This window comes from Artemia franciscana, chromosome 7 (genome assembly GCF_032884065.1).
Source record: "Artemia franciscana chromosome 7, ASM3288406v1, whole genome shotgun sequence".
Lineage (NCBI taxonomy): Eukaryota > Metazoa > Arthropoda > Branchiopoda > Anostraca > Artemiidae > Artemia > Artemia franciscana.
The window spans coordinates 60,364,105-60,389,005 of NC_088869.1; the positions used below are offsets into that span (position 1 = coordinate 60,364,105).

General features: G+C 34.4%; 1 protein-coding gene across 1 annotated transcript in view; it reads right to left on the minus strand.

Annotated features, from left to right (window-relative positions):
• The window catches only part of LOC136029559 (protein PALS1-like), a gene marked incomplete in the record, with an annotated part of 254,054 nt that overhangs the window by 45,655 nt on the left and 183,498 nt on the right, over nucleotides 1–24,901 (minus strand).

Here is a 24,901-nt window from a genome sequence, read left to right on the forward strand (position 1 = left end):
AAAAAAAAAAAAAAAAAAAAAAAAAAAAAAAAAAAAAAAAAAAAAAAAAAAAAAAAAAAAAAAAAAAAAAAAAAAAAACAGGAATACCCCGCTTATACTCACGAAAATATCCATTACAGCTTTCCAAATTAAAAATTTAAAACGTTCTTATAACTGTTATTTTCGGTATTTTTAAAGTAATTTATCATTATTGATCATTAATCACTGTCATATAATTGAACAAACAGTTAAAATTTATATTATTTTGTGTCTGAAATAAAAATCTAATTGAAAAAAAGAAACGAAGAATACTATCAACTCAAGCCAGCCAAGTAATCAGGAATTACAGCGAGAATTCTTTTCGTATTTAGATAGCTTCTATAAAAAAAAAAGTTTTAAAATTATCTAGCAAGTGTTAACAATAGCTTTTTGAACGTTCTGTCTTTGATTTTTTTTTCAGAATAAGTAATTGAGCTAGATAAATGGAACTTTCAGACTTTTAAGATCTGATTTGTTAAAGCAGATTTATGTGTTTTCAATTTTGATGAAACTTACTTTCACCTAAGTGAGAATCATACAATTGTAAATATGAATATTATTTGACTTGATCTTAAAAGGCGGATAACAATTCAATGAAACATAATAACCTGATTAATAGAAACATGCTGCACATTATTAAGTAAGAATTTCATTGTTTTCGTTTATTTTTTTTTGTTATACATTTCTAAGGCTATATTTGCGACCATCTTTCCATTATAAGAAAAGAAAACATAATGTTCGGAAATAATATAAAATAAGGAAGCTATTGGTTCAACTGTATTTGTTCAACATGTCTCTTTCAGAAAAGTTTATTATGGTAAATTTTTACCATACTTTTTTGTATTTTTTTTTTTGAAAAATGCCTCTTTATTGAGAATTTTACACCCCTCCCCATTTTGAAAACATATTTTGAACTCGCCTCTCTACTTTTTAGTGAATTGGCAAATCGTCTAAGAAAAAGTTCGTTTATAAACACTGAAGTCAAAACTATTTAGAATGAAAAAATACGAACCACAAAGGAAAATAATGAAATTAATTAAATTCCAATTAAGCAGCAATCAACCAAAACAACCACTAATTATTTTCACCAACAAATTAAAATATTTTCCTAGATGATCATTGCGCCATAAATTTTTTTAACAACACCCACTAGCCTTCTTTTGTTACTGTCCATTGTCAGGAACGAATAAGTTGAACATGATACATATAAAACAGTACGTGCACACCCATTTGTAATAAAGCTAATTTTCAGATTAGAAATAGAATAATACCAAATTACTTCCATTGTGCGAAATGAGAATTCTATCCCTCAGGATGTATTCCAAACACAGGCATAAATGTACCAAGGACCAGGAAATGGGGGGGGGGTATATGTTCCACTAGGATTAATTTCAGGTTATGATTACATAAAAAAAACTTTAACTGAAAGTAAGGAGCGACATTAAAACGAACAGAAATTACTCCGTATATGAAATGGGTTGTCCCCTCCGCAATCCCTCGTTCTTTACGCTAAAGCTTTTAATTGTTTTAAAAAGCAAAATTGTGGCAAAGAGTCAAACTTTAGCGTAAAGAGCGGGGGATTGCGGAGGGGACAACCCATTTCATATACGAAGTAATTTCTGTTCATTTTAAGTTTTAATGTCGCTCCTTAATTTCAGTTAGAAAAAACTAGTTTTTTTTATGTAATTTCTGAACGTTTTTGAATTGATGCATGTTTGATTTTGGCTCTCCGCACATAAATTATTAAATGAAATTTGCATATTAATTCCTTTTTTGGCTAAATGGCTTTCTCTTAGTTTTGATCAGACGATTTTGAGAAATAAGGGATGGGGAAGGAGGCCTAGTTGCCATGCAATTTTTCGGTTACATAAAAAGGCAACTATAACTTTTAATTTTTAACGAATTTTTTTATTAGTAAAAAATAAACGTAACTTAAGAATTAACTTACGTAACAAACTTTTATATTCTTTAATTTTTATTATGTATATGAGGGGGTTTGTACCCTCGTTGATACCTCGTTCTTTACACTAAATCGTAAGTTTTGTCCCAATTCTTTAAGAATGACCCCTGAATCAGAAAGGCCGTAGAATAAATAGTTGAAATTACTAAAAATACTATAGCATAAAGAGCGAGGTATTTATCTCCTCCTAAATACCTCGCTCTTTATGCTAAAGTATTTTTAGAACCCCTCATATGCGTAATAATCTCTGTTCGTTTTAAGTTTCAATGCTACTCTTTACTTTCAACTGAAAAAACTTTTCCATGTTTATTTTTTCATTGTTTTTTTATAGTAATTTTAGAAAATCCTGCGCCCTTTTCATTGAATTTCTGTTCCCCCATGACATATTTCTCCAAGGAAAGATCCTCCCACATAGCCCCCTCCTTAACCCCACCCTCAAAAATCCAAAAAAAATCCCCTGAAAACGACTTTACACTTCCCAATAACCATTATTATATGTAAACACTGGTCGAAGTTTGTAACTTGCTGCCCCTCCCCCAGGGACTGTGGGGGAGTAAGTCATTCCCAAAGACATAGTTATTATGGTTTTTGACTATGCGGAACAAAATGGCTATCTCAAAATTTTGATCTGTTGACTTTGGAGAAAAAATGAGCGTGGGAGGGGGGCCTAGGTGCCCTCCAATTTTTTTGGTCACTTAAAAAGGGCACTAGAACTTTTCATTGCAGTTAGAATGAGCCCTCTTGCGACATTCTAGGACCACTTGGTCGATACGATGACCCCTGAAAAAAAAAACAAAAAACAAATAAACACGCACCCGTGATTTGTCTTCTGGCAAAAAATACAAAATTCCACATTTTTGTAGATAGGAGCTTGAAAATTTTGCAATAGGGTTCTCTGATACGCCGAATGCGTTGGTGTGATTTTCGTTAAGATTCTGTAACTTTTAGGGGGTGTTTTCCCCTATTTTCCAAAATAAGGCAAAATTTTTCAGGCTCGTAACTTTTGACGACAAAGACTAAATTTGATGAAACTTATATATTTAAAATCAGCATGAAAATCTGATTCTTTTGATGTATATTTTAGCATCAAAATTCCGTATTTTAGAGTTTCGTTTATTATTGAGCCGGGTCGCTCCTTACTACAGTTCGTTACCACGAACTGTTTGATTAGTACATTTAAAAGAATAACATTTAATACTAAAAGAATAACATTTAATAACATGTACAAATATATAGCCTAACTTATAATATTAATATAAACTAAAGAATTATACTGGCATCATGTTTTGCTATACTTCTTTATGATTAACCTAAATTCACTTCTTAAGTGTTTTTTGTATAATATTTATATGTTAAAACCAACACTGGGTTAAAGGGGGGATTTTGGTTTAATTTCTAGTCTAGCTCTGGAGTGAAGTGTTTTCTTAACGTTATTCTTATTAAGTTTCTTATTTCACTCCTCAATAAATAAATAAAAAAAAAAAAAAAAATCCAGATTGCATTTGACTATAGGATTATTCTTATTATAAACAGTTACATTAATTTTTCAGTGATTTCATGCAGATTTGTAACAGATACAAAAAACTTCACTATATCATACATGTTTGATGTACTGCATGTATGTACATATACTAGCAGGAATAAGGAGTAACACAAGAATTCCACTGCTCTTTGCTTCTCCTGTTCAAATTAATAATCCACTCACTTTGCTCATCAGCCATGTTCCTCCTTAAATCAAGAGATTTCTGCGATTCTGCCCATAATAGCTTTTATTTTCAAAAATAATACCCCCTGTAAAGAGGCCTCTGCAGACACGCTGCGTAGAAAGAGCGAACATCAGATGGTTTGTAGAAGCAAAACGAAATCGGAGGGGGGGGGGGGGTTAAATTTAGGGAAATCATTCCCAAACCCCTCAACACCGTTTTAGAGCCTAGTGGAAGAACCACGATCAATGACTGCATTATGTCACCTTTTTGCATGTGCAGAGGGTGAAAATATAATAAAATAAATAATAATAAAATATAATATAATAAAAATATAATTATATAATAAATATAGTTACCGCAGATACCTCTGATAAAAAAAAAGTATTACATGTTGAATTACTGGCTAATATAAATTCCCGCGGGCCTATAGTGGCAGAGAACTACAAGCAGTAGTTATTAATTTTTTTTTGTTACAGGCCCATGTGACAACAACCCAGACTAACAATTTTCACAGGCATTAAATAAAATTACAATCGAACAACTATAGTGGCATAACATTGTACATAAAAAAAGTAAAAGGAAAATACGGATCCTCAACAATTTGTTTGCAAATCATTGGTTAAGAATCCTTGATATAGAACAGCTGTTTTCTTCTGGGATGGACCAATTAACATGGCTTAAATAGCATATATTTAATATCATATATTAAATATCATATATATCATATATCATTAAATATCTTTATATATCATTAAATATCATATATTAAGTATTTGTCCAATACTTAATAATTCAATTAAAATTTCTCAAAGGAACATAGTGGAACAGCCGACTTTTGGGTTCCCGGACATGCAATATGGACCACTGATGTAGAAATGACATTCTTCTGTTTAATAATGAACACCCTAATAATAAAAATACAGGTGGAAATAGTTCCGACCTTGAAGGGAGGGGGCACATAATTCTACTAAGAGTGTTATACTTCTCAATCTTGGGGAACTTTTATTTGCAAGTTCAATCTAAGATGTAAACGACTCAAGTCTTTAAATTCCTACTGTTAATAAATTCTGTCAACTAACCACTATATAAAGTCTTCATAGCTTTAAATCTGAAATTTGCGTCCGCTCATCATATTAAGCAATTCTGTTTTTTTATTGGAGGCTCTTGGAAACAATTTTTCAAAGCGGATAGAAACCAAGGTTTATTAGGCACTTGTATCAGCATTTTTAATTTCCTTAGACGCCAATTGGATTATAATAATGTCTCTAAAAAGAAATGGGAGGAATGGAAGTTTCGTTTATAATGCTAAAATCTGGATATTAAATTGATGGGGTCAGTACTAAAGTGAAGTAGGTCCATCGCTTGTCACGAATATCTCAAAATCTAAACCTCCAAGCAAAAATACAGAATTATGTTAATTGGCAAGACAATTTATAACCTATGATTTAATATTATGTTTTAATCTAACTGCTACTAGAATCACGGACAACGAAATTGAAATATGTTTGTGAATGAAAAAAAATATATATGTCCGACATTGGTGAATGTCGACATTCGCCGGTGAATATTCGCAATACCTATTTTTCTTCTTGGATTTAGTCACGGTTGCCAATCATTTTTTAAATTTAATGCAATGTTTGATGATGCCAGGTTAGGTTAAATTAGGTTTGGTTGGGTTGGGTCAGCTTAGGTTTTTAACACATTACAGATATTTATAAACTAATTTAACCTATTCTAATATAACACAATCTAACCAAACCATACTTTGACTTTTGCCATCATAGCTTGCATAAGACTGAAAAAGCTGACACGAAAAGCTAACTGAATCCAAGCAGAGAAAAGGGAATTTTGGGAAAATTACTCCGTATATGAAAGGGGCTGTTCCCTTCTCAACACCCCGCTCTTTATGCTAAAGTTTGACTCTTTCTCTCAATTCTATTTTATTAAACAGTAAAAAAACTTTAGCGTAAAGAGCGGGGCGTCGAGAAGGGAACAGCCCCTTTCATACACGGAGTAATTTCTGTTCATTTTAAGTTTTAATGTCGCTCCTTACTTTCAGTTAAAAAAAAAACTAATTTTTGTTTAATTGATTTCTGAACGTTTTTGAATTAATGCATGTTTGATTTTGGCTCTTTGCACATAAATTATTAAAATGTACTTTGCATATTAATTCTTTTTTTTTTGGCTAAATGGCTTTCTCTTAGTTTTGATCAGACGATTTTGAGAAAAAAGGGGTGGGGGAGGAGGCCTAATTGCCCTCCAACTTTTTGGTTACTTGAAAAAACAACTAGAACTTTAAATTTTTAACGATCGTTTTTATTAGTAAAAAATATACAAAACTTAAGAATTAACTTACGTAACGAACTTTTATATTCTTATATTTTTATTATGTATATGAGGGGGTTTGTCCCCTCGTTAATCCCTCACTCTTTACACTAAAGCTTAAATTTTGTCCCAACTCTTTAAGAATGACCCCTGAATCAGAAAGGCCGTAAAATAAATAGTTGAAATTACTAAAAATACTTTAGCGTAAAGAGTGAGGTATTTAGGAGGAGATGAACCCCCCATATGCGTAATAATCTCTGTTCGTTTTAAGTTTTAATGCTGCTCCTTACTTTGAGTTGAAAAAACTTTTTCATATCTATTTTTCCATTGTTCTTTTTATAATAATGCTAGTAAATCCTGCGCCCCCTTCATTGAATTTCTCTTCCCCCATGACATATTCCTCCAAGGAAAGATACTCCCACATAGCCCCCTCCCCTCAACCCCCCAGACCAAAATAATATCCCTGAAAACGTCTGTACACTTCCCAGTAACCATTACTGTATGTTAACACTGGTCAAAGTTTGTAACTTGCAGCCCCTCCCCCGCGGATTGTGGGGGAGTAAGTCATCCCAAAGACATAGTTATTATGGTTTTCGACTATGCTGAACAAAATGGATATCTCAAAATTTGGATCCGTTGACTTTGGGAAAAAATGAGCGTGGGAGGGGGCCCATGTGCCCTCCAACTTTTTGGTCACTTAAAAAGGACACTAGAACTTTTCATTTCCGTTAGAATGGGCCCTCTTGAGACTTTCTAGGATCACTCGGTCGATACAATGACCCCTGAAAAAAAACAACAACAAATAAACACGCACCCGTGATCGGTCTTCTGGCAAAAAATACGAAGTCCCACATTTTTGTAGAAAAGAGCTTGAAACTTTTACAGTAGGGTTCTCTGATATGCTGATTGCGATGGTGTGATTTTCGTTAAGATTCTAAGACTTAGAAAATAGGGGTTTCCCCCTATTTTCCAAAATAAGGCAAATTTTCTCAGGCCCGTAACTTTTGATGACAAAAGACTAAATCTGATGAAACTTATATATTTAAAATCAGCATAAAAATCCAATTCTTTTGATGTATCTTTTAGTATCAAAATTCCATTTTTTAGAGTTTCGTTTACTATTGAGCCGGGTCGCTTCTTACTACAGTTCGTTACCACGAACTGTTTGAAAATATTGTTCACTAGGCAGTTTTCTTTTTAAATTTAAACTCTAAATAAAATACCTGATTGTAAATTTAGGCTTTAATGGGCCATGGATTGTTCTTTACTATATTTTAGCAGCTGATACAACCATAATTTGTTAGAAACTGCCCAGATCAAAGGGGAATATATTTTAACCGATGTAAGAGGAGAAAGATGTTTCCTTAAATTCAAAATTTTCAAATCTAACATATAGATCATTCTCCAGGGAAATTTTTTGTTTTTGTTGTTTTTTCTTTAGTATATGCCTAGTACCAGGGAGGTACTATGGAGGTACCAAGGAGGTATTCGGTTATTAGTCAAGGTTGCTACTGAGGGAACTTTACAACAACAGGATCCCCCAAATGCTACCGATGGAGGTTGACTGCTTATTGTTTTGATTTTTCTATTGTTATTAATGAGTGTTTGCCCTGTTTTTCATAAACTAATCTGAGTTCTTTGATGGAAATATCGGCTTGGAATTGCCACATATGCACTATCATTACTTTTCAATAAAATTTTTCAGATAGGCAAGCCACTGATTCATAATGTTTCAAAATATTAGAACAATATAAGAATTGTTGGATGAATATGTGCATAAATACTTGAGTTTGCTTTACTTTCATCCTTTACTAAAAATACTCAGCAAAGGGTACTATAGCGTAAGTAATATGTCCAGGAATTGATGGGAAAAAGTTATTGGTGTAAAAAATATCGAAATTTGTGTTTTGCAATCTGTTCGTGTTAAAAGAAGGAATAATTGAGTTACTCTTCAGTTAGTTGATAGGTTTATAAATGAAATTTGGATTGAAATAAGTTTTGATGAGGGTATGTTGTTTTTCAATTTGTGCTGGACAACCCCTTTGGACAACCTCGAGTCAGGCTTTTAGGCAGCTCAAAAGAGCGTTATGTATGTTGTAAATATTTGCTTAATTACCAAAAAAATAGAATAAACGTATAATTTATCCGGATATAGTTAGGAATCGGGAAACAATAGGACAAAGACATAAAATGTATTTCCAAAACCTTTTTTAATCTTACTACTTCTACTCCACAGGCACGTACGCAGGAATTTTTTCGGGGGTGGGGGCAAAACCTTCGAAACAGCAGATATAAAGTAGCACTTTTTTTATTTAGTAACTAAATAAATGCAAAAAGCACGTATATCGGAAAATACAGATTAACTTTAATCTGTAGTATTGTAGCGGATGGGGGGAAGAAGACTGAAGCCTCAAAAGTACGTTTTAGGCTCAGGTTATGTTCACAGCGATTTAGAACCAGTGATTAATCTATTATATCCCACTGAAAGGGAAATTTTAGGGTTAACAATGCAATATGGGTGCATATTAAAGAAAATTTCATGTATATTAAAAGAAAGCATATTAAAGAAAATAAGCATGTTAAAGAATATTTCATAGTTAATACTTTTTGCAGGGGGACAACTTTTATCTTCACTTCTTTCCTTTGGTTTTGCAAGTTTTATAAGAAATTCCTGAATTTTTAGAACCTACATATTTACAGGGTATATACCCCATCCCCTAATGTGCAAATATATACCCAGAATTGCATACTGAATCTAAATATAGCATTCATTTGCATCACAAATAAACTTTACCCCCATATTAGCCTTATGGTAGATGTCCAATGATATGAATTGCTAAATATTTTTCCAAAATTATGGAAACTACAACAAAGAATTGTAGAAAGCAGGCCTTCCAGAAGGCATTATATTAAAAACCGGTAAATGTTTAGTTTCGTTCCAAGTGCTCTAAAGTGCATATTACTGCATATAACAAGATTCTGATGATTGCAAATTGTTTCTTTGTCATTATTAGAGAAGCATATCCATTTCTGGTTGACCCTCCTCCTCCATGGTAGAAATTAAAAATGCGTAAAGTTGGTCTGCTTGCACGTAACATTAACTATAGAGCGATGCGTAGTAGTCCATGAGCCCCGCGGGCAGGAGAGCGAGGTGTGTATTCTATATTTGTTCAATGAAGAGCGATAAAACTATAAAAAAAAAACTCAAACAAGGTTTATTAAATAAATATAGAATACAGACCTCGCCCCGCGGGGCTCATGGACTAATACGCTTTGTTCTATAGGTAGTGTTACCTGTAAGCAAGCCTACTTTACGCATTTTTAGTTTGCTCCATGGAGGAGGTGGATCAACCAGAAATGGACACACTTCTACAATTAGCCTTTCTAAGTGCTCTAAACTAAACATTTACTTAAAAACCTAACCAAAACACTAACTCTATATTAAATATTTAATTAATCTTACGTAGTTTTTCCACTCAACCTAAGCTAATTGTCTCTGAATACATACAGACAAAACCGTTTTTTTTTTACTTTCAAGAGGGCAAACTTCTCGAGTGTCCTTTGGTAGCCTATAATATGTATACCAATAGGCTTATTGATTTTAGGACCATATTTGTTTAAGATCTGTAAATGAGACTTTGCTGAACCTAAAAAAATAAATAATAGTTTTCGATTGTTTTTAAATTAAAAGCTTACCTTACTTTGAACTAGGCCTATCTAGCCAAATCTTTGGATAGGCCTGAAGCATCAGGGATTTTTATATCATTTTTCTCCTAGGAGCATGAATTATACTATCCTTTAGATTAAGAAACAATGGCCAAATTCCAATCAAGCACTTATCAATCGAAATAGGTAACATAAATCAAGAAAATAAACAAAAAATTGTCGCTTTTCCACACCTGAATTCTCAGACAACACCATCACAATACCACACCACACCTGTAAGAACGGTCACTGAATTAAGAATGGAAAAAAATGCCTAAAGGCAGCCCAAAACATCTCGCAAACGAGCAGCTACATAACTTTGGCAACGTCTTGACTACAACAGGTAAAACAACTAAATAAGCCAAACTATATTTTCTTGATGAAAATCCATAAATTTCTTACGATTCGAAATATTTAGATGAAGGGCAAGTCACCCGACGTTCATCAAAGCAAAAAATAAAAATAAAAAACACGTGTGTAATAGTCTGATAAAATCATATTGCCTGAATAGACACCAGACAATATAGAAAAAGCATTGTAATACACGAATAGGTCAACAGCCATGATCTGAATAACCGGTTTTGCCTGCTTCAAACATCTTATGAAATCTTTACAGGTAGTATGGAAGAAAAAGCGCAAGGGGCTTGCCAAAACATAGGTCCCTCTAGTTTATTATAACTCAAACATTGTTTCCTTCCCTGTTTCCTTGGCCAAGGATCCTCCCGGGGAGGAGGGGTATTTGCTTTTTTTGTGCTTTTGTGATTATTTATTCTTGACTAGTAAATAAAAAAAAATGAAAAAGTCTTTGAAATTTTGTCCTACAAAGACTAGTATATCCTATACTTTCCCTTTGGGCCGCTTAGCTTAGACCCAAGATAACTTTTTAATCCTAAAACAAAAACTACTAATCTGCAAATTAGAGATTCGTTTCTTTTCTTTTGACATGATATAGGATGCAAGGACGTACCTAGGGGGGTCATACCTCCCCGAAAACCCCAAACCTCCCCAATTTTCTGGACACTTTTTCAACATCATGCGTACGTGCCTGATAGGGTACGCTCCAGCAGCCAATTACCATTTATGATTAATAATTATTTTATATTACCGTCATTCTAATTGGTGGATAATAAGAAACTCAGCCAGTGTAAGCTCTATAGACTGTAAAACAAGTTTATAGGTAGTCCTCTCTGCACTCACAGTAACAAGAATAGATGATCTTATTTTGTTATTTTACGTTTGGATAAATATAATAACACTTGATCAATTATTGTAGATAACTGGCTTCTGGAATAGCCCTTTAGTGGTACATTAGATTGATGTCTGGTTTGCAATACGGGACCAGGGGTTCAATCCCTACCGCCACAGGCCTGGAATCGCATGAAAAATGGGCGTTAGCATCTCCAAATAATTCTTCTTCTTCTTGTTTGATTATAGTCAAAGAAGAAGAAGAAACTTCTGGAATGCACTGATAGTTAGCAGGTTAGTTAGAACGGTTCATTGGAATGTTTGGGGTAAGATATCCAGTATTTGGGCATCTATTCACCACTTCAAAAGGTTAAATCATTACCAAATCTCTATTATAACAGCTAAAATGTTAACGAAGACCTCACTGCCTTTCCATAACAAACAAACGCAAAGTAGAAACAAAAGGGAAATTCTTTTCAAGACGGTGGAAATCAATTCAGTGGATATTTCAGTCCTATGTCCAAGGGCCGTCTTCTGCGCAACAAGAGAAAGAAATATATATATATATATATATATATATATATATATATATATATATATATATATATATATATATATATATATATATATATATATATATATATATATATATATATATATATATATATATATATATACTTAATTAAAATGTGAGAATTTAAACTAATAATGTTTTTTTAAGCTTTAAAAACTTGCATTTAATTGTTATATTCTGTTTCTGTTTGAATGAATTTATCATCTCACTTTATTCTATTTATAAGTCCTGGTTAAACTTCGTTGAAGTAAGGATGCTAGGGCTGTTTTTAAAAAGTTAAAAAAAAAACATTATTAGTTTTCAAAACTAGGAGTTTGAATACGCTGATAGCCAACAGTGGAACCTAGTTCTGGGAACACACTTTAAACTTGACTCTAAACGTGAACATGCTGCCTAATCAGCCGCGTAGCTAGGGGGGAGGGGCTTTCCCGGAAACAGCCTCTAAGGGCGTACCAAACTGAGGGTGTTTCGTTTACTTTTATTGTGGTAGTGACGGGGGGGGGGGCAAAAACCAACATTGTCCCCGGGCGCTGAAAACCCCAGCTACGCTTTCACTTGAACACAGGATCTTTAAGTTAGAAGGAAGCATCTAAATCATAGGCAAATTATCATAGACGCATTCAACCAAAGGCAAGTGTTGTGAAGCAGAGTAATTGTATGTAAACAGGCTCTGACGTTAGGATAACTATTGCTTGAGTTTGAATGTAAAAAAAAAAAAATAATCCTATATTGTATTCAGCCAATTATAACTAACCCACTCCCAAACATCTACCAATTCCAAAAATCTAAAACTATTTACAAAATATCCGAGTTTAGGAATCTACTGTCCACATTTGTGATAGATATATTTTGGTTAAAATATTTGTTAAAAATTTGGTACTATCCAAGTTCTAGGGACATTCTCCTACTTCAGAAGTTTCTTTAGTTATAGCTCCTACACTTGGGATAAAATAGCATTTATCCCGATAGAAAAATGGAGAAACCAAAATCTAACGAAAAGTATCTCAATGGTATCTTCTAAACCTCATCTCACGGTTCAAAGAATCAAGTCAGAGAGCTCAACAGTCAACAAAACAATAACCTACATTAACACCAGTTTGGATGACCGGATCTTTTGTCATTATCCTTACGTGTTTACTAGGCAATCTTCTTTTAGTGTAGGGTCGTCATTAGACGAAAGCTTTTAAGAAGGAAAAGAATTTGTCTCAAAACCACTTTCCCGTTCTGATAGATATTAGTTGTTTATAAAAAAAAAGGATCTTTGCTGACATTACCAACATTTATAAAGGAGATATAAACTGAGTCTTTACCCAATAGAAAACCGAACGCTGGATTAATTACTAAAATGCTTATTATTTGTACAAGATGTACAAAAAGGAGCGGGGATAGAGGATAAGCTTTTTAATGTTTATGTCCATGCTGGGTATCTTATATGTATAGATATAGGTTTTTAACTGGAAAATGCGGTGCATATGTAAAATACCGACCCCACTGAAGAAGTGAACTTAGGTTAATTCTAATGAAACGTACAAAAATATGATGAAATTTAATGCTTTGGTAACAAAATTATGGAAACTACAGCAAGGAATGATGGAAAGCAGACCGCCAAGAATGCGTTATGTTAAATACCTTACCTGACGAAAATACTCTATATACTAAATATCTAATTAAAATTTACCTATATAGTAGTTTACCTCACAATGCCTAAGCTAATTGTCTCCAAATGCAGACAGACAAGCCGGTTTTATGCAGACAGGTCAGATCAAACTTCTTGAGTGGGTCGCTATAATATATAAGTACCGAAAAGGTTTTATGTTAAGGGAAGTGTTTAATATTTGATGAATCCTCTCCCCCCCCCCATCAATGGACAGTCCAACTTCATGCTGAAACCACTTTACTGGTCTATCAAAATATCATCAACATTCTCAGTGCCCAGATGCGCACTCTATTGCCAATTAGAGATAAATACAAAGTTGCATTCCACAGACTTTATTTATCAGAATTGATAAGAGTGTTTTGATAAGAAAACGTCAACATATGAGTTGTTCAGTTGCCAAATCCACTAGCTATGCAAAATAAAGAACAGAGAAAAGATATTCGGAAGCTATACAACTGTTTTAGGAAAAAAACACAGTAATGACCTAATAATTAGGATCTTTTTGTTTGGTTATGTGTCGAGTGCTAAAAATAGGTTTCGTCAAAATTTTAGAAAATAATTTGTTAAAGTGGCCATAAAAAGAAACTGTATTCAATAGCCTAAATGTTTTCCCCCCTTTGAAGTAATCCTTATTTTTATGGAACTTCCTTGTGAATGTATAAAATCAAGTGATTCGGGGCTAAAACATAAAAAAGTTAAATCATCAATATGGCTACCGAATGGCTCATGTCACTAACAAAGTTTAAGCCTCGTTTGAGTATATTGTTTTATTTTTTAGATATGATGTAGCCAAATGTCTTCCACTATCGAATTTACAAGATTAAAACCTCGGATACTAAAATTCTTGTCATCATGGCAATTTATTGGCAAAAACAAAGTTATCTTTAGTGCAGATAAGTTACTAGGGACGTTGAACACAAGGATAGAACCCAAACAAAATGGATGATAATCAGCTACTCACAAAAGCGTAAACATCTTTAAATTGGCGGCCATTCTACAATTGAGACTAAAAAGGAATTCATTTTATCTCAGAAAAACACAAAATCACCCGCGCGATAAGAAGCTTAAGAATGCGAAAGAAAACTACTGGCCTACAAATGAATCATAAAAATAACCGCATTCGACACTTAAAAATACAAGTTTCACGTAAAAAGAATTAGTTTTTAATTTAATCAAGATTTCCAAAGAATACAAGCAGACTATCGTCCGGCCCAAAGCCAATGAGCATAGTTCACCCCTTCCCCCGAACATCAAATATTGTACTCCTACGAGTCCTTCAGAGCGGGGGGGGGGGATTTTGCCACCAGCAGATATTTCAAAGGGGTATTTACTTCATTCGTGTTAGGACCAGTCAACAATAGACCGAAAAGAAAAGACAAGCTACGGTGCGACCTAGCTCAGACAAACTGATACAATACTATGTGCGCATAGCAACCATATGCCTTGGAAAATCTGAGAAAGTTACAAATCGAAGTGACACGAACTTCCATGGCCAACAGAAGAAAAAAATCATCGAGGTTGCTTAAACACTTCGAGTTCCATATTTAAAGACGAGCTTGGCTGCTGAGGCTTTCACATATACAGGTTTCATTTGAGAAGTCATGCATAGAGTACGAATTCAGTGTATTGAAAACGCTTTGTAAAGGACTTCCTTAATTAAATTGCAGATCAACGCTAACAAACTTGAAGTTTGTAGCTTAGTTTTGTATAATTTATGTATGCACATAAAGTATGGCCTCAAAACTAAACTGAAACACGTACAACCATGACCCGAATCTTAAGTGGTGAGTTGGGAGGGGGGCTTCCAGAGTTTTTACGTCAACGCATCTACCAGCAGGGGTTGTCAGAATTCAGCCAAACGTGAAGGGAAATAAGAACCGCAGTGTCTTAGTTTGTTCTTTGGGTGTCAGAACGCCCAATGGTTAGGGTGTCACCTAACCATCTGTGGTAGGAGAGGGTTATCTAAGTTCTTGCATCAGGATATCTAACAGATTAGGTTATCTGCTTTCAACGAAACTTGGCGAGAATTAATAGTAAGCATCTTATTTCTGCCTTTTTTTTTGGGGGGGGGGTGTTGGCCATATACACTTTAAACTCTATAAGAAGAGGAGATCCCTAAGACTTGTTATTGTGAGCTCTACCATGGCGGCTAATTGTACCCCAGTCCAACTTAGTGAGAAGTGAGAATAGGTATCATAGTTTGACCAACTGGGCCCAATCCATAATCTATGGGAGGGGGAGGCTAACTTCATGTCATCAGGAACATCACCAGAAAAGTTTTTTTGGATTTTAACGAAGCTTTGTGGGAAGCAACAACTTATTCTTTCGTAATTCTTTCGGAAATTCCGACTCGATTCAATCTTATTGAGGAGGGATCCCGAACTTCTTGTCATTGGAGCATATAGCAGAAAATATCGGATCTCAACCAAACTTTGTCTGCAGTAAGAGTAAGTGTCCTAGCTGGGCCTTAGATATGATTTCCACACTGAGCATTTTGGGGGGCTGGTGCCACTTCGACCCATGTATGAGGGGAGGAGGTCACTAAATTCAAGTCATCAGGACATAACTAGGCAATGCTGTTGGATACCAGCAATACTTGATGTGAGGTATCAGCCAGTGTCCCACTTATTTTTTATTGTTTTTTTTTTTGGGGGGGGGAAGGTTCGAAAACTGATGGACTCCTGTGATGGAGAGTCCCTATATTTTACGTTCAGAAAAAAATGTCTGAAGCAGCAGGTGATTTCCAAGGCGGTTCAACCTCTGTAAGGGAAAACAAAGAGGTACACAACATCATCTGCTGATATATCAGCAGATATATCAAAAGGGACGTTGGACACTAGCCAACTAGTTTATGTCACGTCTTTAGGGGGGATCTAAATGTGATCTAATAGCACATAGCGCACCTGCTTTTACAAGCAAGTGCCGCATCAGCTTTGAAGTCTTGCTTCATTGTTTACATAAGTTGCGTTTTCACATTTGTAAGCCAACCGTTAGGAAACGCCCAATATCACAGGCGACTATTCATGGATGCCACACAGGCAACAATAACAGGGATAGCTAGAGAGTAACCTAGAAAAGGTTATCTGTTTTTATCCAGGCAGTTTTCTAATGTTTCACTTTTCTCCAAAAAACAATAATAGGTACCTTTTCTAACTTCTAACAACTGACAGCAGTACCAAGCCGTCTGAGGCCAACATAGCTGCTCACACTCCTCCTCCATCCTAATCTATTCAAAGCCTCCCTCTTTACACCCTCCCAGGAAGTTCCCATTTGATGCATAATATCTAAAAATTTCTATACTACTTAATGAAAGAAACAAATTATATTATATTGCTAATTATAGCAAGATCAACCTGCTGCTTGATATGTTATATTCCAGATTTCTATAAAAAATCAAACCATTGCAGCCAAAACTCTAAAAAAAAAAAACAACATTTAATCAAACATCGACTTTTTGAGCTCATTCCAAGCATGTGATATTTATTTATTTGGTTTGAAATTATCTTTTCAAACAAATTTGCATAAGAATTTTTTGCTTGATTAAAAAAGGAGGGGGGATAACACGCCCGAATGCCGTGACATTTTGACGAGTGAAACCATCAAGTTTAACATGACTGAAACACAAGATTTACTAACGACTATCACTATTGTTTTAATTTTCTCTTCGTCTTGTTGTACAGCCAAGTGCCACCCCCCCCCCTCATTGTATCCGATAGGGGGGAGGATTTATGGATTCAGACTAAGAACTCATTTTTAAGAAGCTGTCTAGCATCTCCACTCTCAAAAAAATTTGTGACTCCTCCCAAAGTGGTGTTCCTCTTCACCTACAACTTTAATCAACATACAGAAACCTTATGAAAGCTAGATGTGCGCCTAAAACAATTCAAAACGACAAAAAGAAAAATTACTTTAGCTACATACTATTTGATGAGTGTGAATAACAAAGCAAAATTAAAAAAGAAGGTGTAAGAAACATACAATTGGACAAATGGATATTTAATATATCAGGATTAGTTTTTTTTAATTAAGTCTCTTTTGAATGTTAAGACTTTATTTTAGTACATTTGTAATATATTTGATTAAATTATGAATGTTTAAAAAAAAGTTCGAGGATCTAGCCAAAGGTAGCACAGTAAGGAGACTTCCTATACACTACTTTCGGCTGCCCCAAAGTAACTCTACCCAACTGTGAAGAGAGTATCCAGAAATACCTTTGGTAAGGCATCCAGTACTCGAAGTGCCTAACCATGTACAAATATCTTGATTAAAATTTATCTTTCCCAAACATGAACAACGGGCTCCTAATCTCGGACATTTGGATATATAGATCAAGATAGTTGCGACTGGCTGATAGTTAGGACGAGGCTAGTTGGAATTGGGTGACTACAATCTTGAAAAAATTCATGTTTCTCAACACATAAATTTAGGCAAAGGGTTATCCCTACAGCCTAGCCTATTTTAATACACTTATTCTGTTTAACAACACTTGTCTTAGCTTAAATCTGTCCACGACTGAAAAACACATTCCAAGATTAGGTTCCAACTTTAAACGTATCTATGAAAGCCTTTCTATTGGAAGTGATTGAAAATACTGACCATAGTAAGATCATAAAAATAATGACAAGTTATATATGCTTGTCATTATGCTTGTACATATATATATGTATTAAACATATCCTTGTACAATAAGATTGGTCACAATGCTAACTAATGACAATGCTAAATAATGACAAGTTAAATATGCTTGATGTATTAAACATATCCTTGTATAATAAGATTGGTCACAATGCAACTCCCCAGAATTAGCCCTAGCATTATAAGGGTCTATGTACAAATGCCACCTGTAAGGATGAAAAGAGTTAAAAACGACGATAACATTTTGAACATAACAACACCAAAAATATCTTAACAAATGACTTCAAAAGGCTGGTTATTGACAAGGCCCAATTCAAACTGAACAGAGTTATTTATTTGTAAAAGAAGTCACCATACCTCATATCACAGCATTTTACAAAGAATAGACAATATTGACCTGCTTAAATTATCTGATTTTTCTGAGGGGGCGCTCACTTTTAGAAATCATGTGCACCAAGTGGCACGTGCTGGAAGTGTGCCAAGCGTGGCGGAACTGTGCAGCACACGTGGGGTTCTATGATGTAAATTGATCCCGCCTAGGGTTAACAGCAAAAATATATGAACAGCTTGTTTTTTCTTTGCAAAGATCTTCGCGTCCTTGGAATGGAATGGTTAGCATTTAGTTGAATCTGAATTTTATGAGAATCTACAGCTTTATTTATTTCGAACTTTTTGGCGTTTTGGTTATAACAAGCATTTATTACTTACTTTACATTTTAGATTCAATATATTTATGTATATTAATATAATGTATATTAATACATTTCCAAAAGAAAAAGTAATCTTACTGACAAAGCAATTTTCAAGCTACACAATACTAATCCAATTTTTGAACAGCACTTGAACGCTTGCTTTATGGGACTAATTCTAAATGATAAAAATATTGTAAATTTTTTTTTAATGATGTTGATACAATTAGAATAAATATATGACTGAATAACACCAAAACTTACGTAATAAGCTTCTATAACCCCAAATACAAGTTTTTAATATTTTTGCATTTTTATACAAATTTTTATACATTATTTTATATATTTATACATTTATTTTATTTATTTATTTTTTATTATTTCGTACATTTTATTAAATTTTATACAATTTTGCATTTATATACAAATTTTTGCATTTTTAATACAAAGTTATTTTAAATTTCAACTGGTACTTACATTGGAAAATTTTATATGGCTGGTAAAAATAATAGTATCAACTCAATTTAATTACAGATTACTCAGAACCTGCTAAGAGACTTGAAGCACGGGGTGCAACTTCAATAATAAGAAATAATATCAAATTTTGTGGAATTAATTTCCCTGATTTTTTTTAATGATGTTGATCCAATTGGAATAAATATATGACTGAATAACACCAAAACTTACGTAATAAGCTTCTATAACCCCAATGGCCAAACTGCACAAGCTACGGATTTCTTCAGTTATTTAAGAAATTCTAAAATGCTAAAAAATAGAATTATCTAAGGAGATTTTAATACCCACAACCTCTGGGGGGGGGATAAGCCAGCAAATAAAGCTGGCAAGTTTATTGAACGTTTGATCTCAGGTAATATTGACTTAGCAATTGCTATCCCTCAAAATTTAAAGACGTATTATAACCCTAAAAGTGGTAAATTTTTCACAATTAACCCACAGATTATGTCAGTAAATATTTTGAATAAAGTTTATATAAAAAAAAATTATAACCTCTGCAGAGACCCCTTTGTCATAGCTTCTTCAATAAATGAACCGGCTAAAATTCAGCCACGTACCCCCCATTATATTAACACTAAAGCAAATTGGAATATATTCAAGAATAAGCCTAATGATTAAATTATAAGTCTCACCCAGGGATCAAATATTTCAACTATAGCAGCTGACAACACATCAGGGCTAAGGCTACTATTAGCTACAACAACATACACCCCACATGGATAAAAAAATCTCACCCCTTCTTATAAAAAGGAATTCATAAATTGGTATAATTGTGCATGGGCTACATCCACATTCCCCAATGTTTAGAAATGTTCATCTCTTCTACCAATTGTAAAGAAAAATAAACCTAAATATGACCTTGAGTCATATAGATCTATAATGATAACTCCTGTGCTGGGAAAAGTAATGGAGAAAATGATTTATAATTGACTCCTTTTGTTTGTTGAGAAGAATAATGATACCTCATACTCAAACTGGCTTCAGGAAACACCACCCCTAAACAAATGCTTTAATCTTGTTAACAAATGCCAGAAATGAATCTCTATAAAAAAAAATAACATTCTAGTTGCTGCATTCCTAGATTTTGAAGGGGAATATGACAATGGAAACCACCAGATCCTTTTAGCCAAACTTGCAAATCTTAGATTATCCCATAACTATATAACTCCCATAACAGTATAACTGGTTAAGAAATCCATCCATGCATAGAAGCATTGCAAATGAATTTGCCAATACCCAGAAGAAACTCCCAGTACCAGCAAAGTCTATTGCACCTATATTCCCCCCCCCCCCCTGGAGCTGGTCAATCCCCGTAATAAACACTAATTTCTCAAAGTAGACTAAAGAACCCCATTGCTTCCATCCAGAAAAAAATTGCTGAGTTTAATTCAACTACATATAAAAACCATTTCCCAATTTTTGTTGATGGGTCAAAAATAAATGATAAATTGGCAAGCGGTTTTTCTTCCTCACCTTAATGTTGCAACGGACGAGAGAATGTCTGATAATGTGTATATAATGAGTGTACAGTTAAATGCCATAATCAAGGCATTAGAGCATCTTACGAATAATCAACCCTTGATCCTTTATTTTAAAAAAAATATTACAGTTTATTCTGACTCTTTGTCAAGCATAGAGCTGCTGTATTCAGCTTCTCAGTTTAGGATGGATTTTGACACATTTTATTGTCTTAGCATTATTGATATTCTTGTTTCGAGAGGCATAAGAACATACCTTCAGTATGTTCTAAGTCACTCAGGTATAACTGGTAACCAGTAGGCTGATGAAATTGCAAAAAAAAACTGTAAATATTGACCAGCCAAGTGGGAAACCAATCCCCATTAGAGACATATATCGTTATAGATTATGAGAGGTAATGTTAAATAAGAATAAACCAAATTTGTCACCCTTTCCTAATAAGCACCTTTCAAAAATGTATCATAGAATTCGGTCTAGCTGAAATGGGGTAAATACTAGGCGTTTTTGTCTGTTTCTTTATTCAAGTGGCTCAATTCTCTCTTCCCCTCTTTGCAGACATTGTAATATAAAAAAAAATTAAACAATTAACCACTGCCTATTTGAGTGTAATATGCTGATGTCTGCACAGTATACCCTGCAATGTAGACTGTTAAAGTGCTTCAAACACCACAAAATCTCACTATCAGCTAAGAGTCTAACTGAACATACCTGCACACAGGGCACAGAACTCAATGTATATCCTCTGATATATAAACTCCTAGAATCAAAAGATTTACTGCCAAATATCTAAGCATTTTCAGGGTAACTAAGGAGCAACCATTGCAGTAGCTCGTTTTAACTCTCAGAGTGAGTCAAAAGGAAAAGGGCTGAAAAGTCTTGACTGAAAAGCCCAGATCTGCTGAAACAGAAGACAACCAGAAGACTAAAATAAAAAAGACTTTGTTGATGAAACATCAGCATTGGAGAATTTTACAAAATTGAAGATTTAGGTATAGAAACTATAACATGATCCCAAATCTTAGCATTTCTAATGTGCACTAATTGATAGGCTCTAACAAAGCCCCTGGGGTCAGCAAAAATACCCAGAGTCACTCTCCTATCATCTTCTGTGTTGCTGATTTCAGAACAAAAAAATTATAATAATCAAAAATTGGCATAAATCTTATGAAAAAAAGAGCTGGAGAAATACAGTTCCATAATGACGTTTCCAAGGCAGACCATATCAGAAGAGCACAGCTGTATGTTGAACTCTGTTCCAGACAAGCAAATGGTGATGGTGATCCAGTGATTCAGGAAAATAAGATTGTTTCAAAAAACTGTCTGCAGCCTGCAGCATCAGCTGCAATGCAAACAAACTAGCTGCTTCCCAATCGCCTGTATATAGCCTTGTTCTAGTGTTACTTTTTTAAGATATTAGTACCAGTGTTTATAATGGACAACTTATTATAAAGAAACTTATTATGGTGCTAGACCATGCACTTCTGATTTTGATGACCCTGTGAGTTTTCCACTCAATACTGTAAATGACAGAGATGGATTGTCTAGTGCTAGTACTCATAGCACACATGGACAAAATAGTACATTGCAAATTGTTCTTAGCAATGTTGACTATTTAACCTCAAAATTGCAGGAAATTAAATGTGCAGCATCAACCAGTGGGGTGGGTGTTTACGCTTTTTGTGAAATTAAGCCTAAATACAGAGGTATTCACATGGGCAACACTCAGATACAGTTAGTTACCTGGCTATAAATTGCACTCCAACCTAAGTAAACAGGATGAAAAAGGAATATCCTTTATGTAAGGAACTCAATTAAGGTAGGAAACATTGACGTTGATTCTGATTATGAACTATATATAGACTAAGTGTGGATAACTGTTGACCTGCCTTGTGAGTCTTTAAGAATTTGTTGCATATACATAAGCCCTAGTTCCCCCATCCTTGAAGATTCCCTCCTTGCTTTAACTAATTCATCAGCAGTGATTACCAAGATGTAAGAGAGTGTGATTTTGGTTGGTGATTTTAACCTCCTGTTGGTTCAATGAAAAGATGGTTGTGGTCACTCCACAAGTGACTCTGTTATGCAGTTCCTTGAATGTCTAAAACAAACATTCTTTGTACCAGACTATAAACTTCCCAACTAGACACAGGGATAGCCAAGTGCCTTCATTGCTTGATCTTGTTCTAGTTAGTGACTATGAGTCAGTCCTGAGTTTAGCACCTTTACCACCACTTGGTGCAAGTGATCATATTATCATAAGCTGTAGGTTTAGACTATACCCCAAAAGATTGTTATTTAGTAGCAAAGTAACAAGAAAACCAACATTGTAACATACTAGAAGTATGGTACTTCTAAAAGCAACACTATATTAAAAAAAGTAGTGTCATTGGGTTTCCCTAATGGAATTCTTTCCAACTTTATAGTCATGTCTCTGACAATAAACCATATCCTAACTATAGTCTTAGATATAAAGGGGTGTAATTTGCTATGGGACAGGGGGGCAACTGCCTTCCAGAACCCAGTTTGCCCCCCCCCCAACCCATAATCTACTTTATTCAAAAATCCTGTCAACACTAAGATAAGCTTGCATAATTTCAAACATCCACAGAAATGAGTTAGTTTTCTTTAGCTTTGGCTTTATGGTACTATATGACTCATTTTTAGTTTTTACTGTTCCACTTGATTTGGGAAAATTGACTCCAACTTTGCCGCCCCCCCCCCCAGCATTTTGACAAAATTACACCACTATAGATGCAGCTTTATGTTGTGGGCCATTCAAATGTGGAGGAAAACCAAGGCAAGCTGTTCCAGGCTCCAATACTGGAGGTTCTGCGGATGGGGCTTTTTTTGCTTGAGTTGGGAGGGGGCGGTGAAATTAATTTTGCCCTGGGTGTATCAAACCCTGGGAACAGCCCAACTTACATTACTTATTAAAATTCGAAATTCTTACTATTTAGTATATAAGATATTTATGTTAATCAAATCATTGTTTCCTTCCATATGTTTCAATCATAAACTTATTGAACTGATAAATCTTTTGCAATCATATAATGCTTTTGACAGGTCAAGAATACAGCTACCCATTACACTATTAAAGATATATGCCACATTACAAGTTGAAAAATAATGCAGAGGAGTATTGTTTAGTGCTATATATGGGACAAATGAGAGGGGGGGTGTATTGTCAAAGTAGAAAACATTATATTCAGAAAGAGTTTCAATAAGCTAATGACCTGCTAGGTTAATACTCCTAGTGCTTGGACAGTGCTCAATCCAAGATGATAATAGATTCCTATTTTTGGATATTATACAGACAGTTTTAGAATGTTGGACTTGGCTGAGTGTTGGGAATGGGTTGATTAGAATTGGCCAAGTACAATCTAGGAAACTTTTTTTTAATATTTTGAATAAGAGTTATCCTTACCTTATAGCCTATTTAAATATGGTGTTTCTGCTTCATGTCACTTGCCTTAGATTGAATGCATCCATTATAGAGTCAGTCCATGATTCAGGCACTTTGTCTCAACTTTAAGATCCCCTGTTCAAGAAGATTCTTAACCTCTTCCTAGTTTAGAGTCAAGCTTAAAGTACAAGTCCATGATTAGGATCCATCATAGACTATCAATACATTCAAGATTGTCAGTGTTGTATATATTACTACTACTTTTACTAACAACTAACTGTAGCACCAAGATGCCTGAGGCAAAGCGCCCCTCTTTATGTCCTCCAAAACTTCTGATTTCCTTAAATCCTTCCTTACAACCTCTTCCCACCCCATTTGGGGGCAACCCACTTTTGTTTGGCCCTAGATGGTTGGCCAAAAAGGCTGATCTCTGGCAGTCTATTATCCTACATCTGCAGAATATGTCCTAGTCATCTCAATCTTTCTCTAATTTTACCACTATCTTGTATATGGTTAAAATATTGAAGCAAATCACATACTTATTAAGAAAATGTTGACAATTCCAATATGCAACATACTTTTCAGGTGGTATTATAGAAGTTTTACAGTGATCAAACTGCTGAAGTGGTGATTAGCTGTCTTAGGTATCTTACCTTACAACTTGATATCTTACCCTACAACTCATTTGTTATTATTGTTGCTTAAGATGAGCTGTAGCTCTAGTATGTCATCAAAAACTAAATTTACCCACACTCCTTTAACCCTTGCAAATATGTCACAGCCCCCCCCCCCATGGGAATAGGTATAGCCCTAGGCCCAGGGGCATATACATAGTATTTTTATCAGGGGGAGAGGTAGTGCTATTGGAGTTGGTGATATTCAAGCAGTAGTGGAGAATAGTAACAATTGACAAACATGTTATTTGGGGAACTTATAAAACATTATGACACTAAATTTTAAACAATAATCACATACTAAACAATCATAAATATGGGTGCTGGTGCTTGGATTTTAACTAAAAATTTTAGCATTGAGCTGTTAGCAGAGTA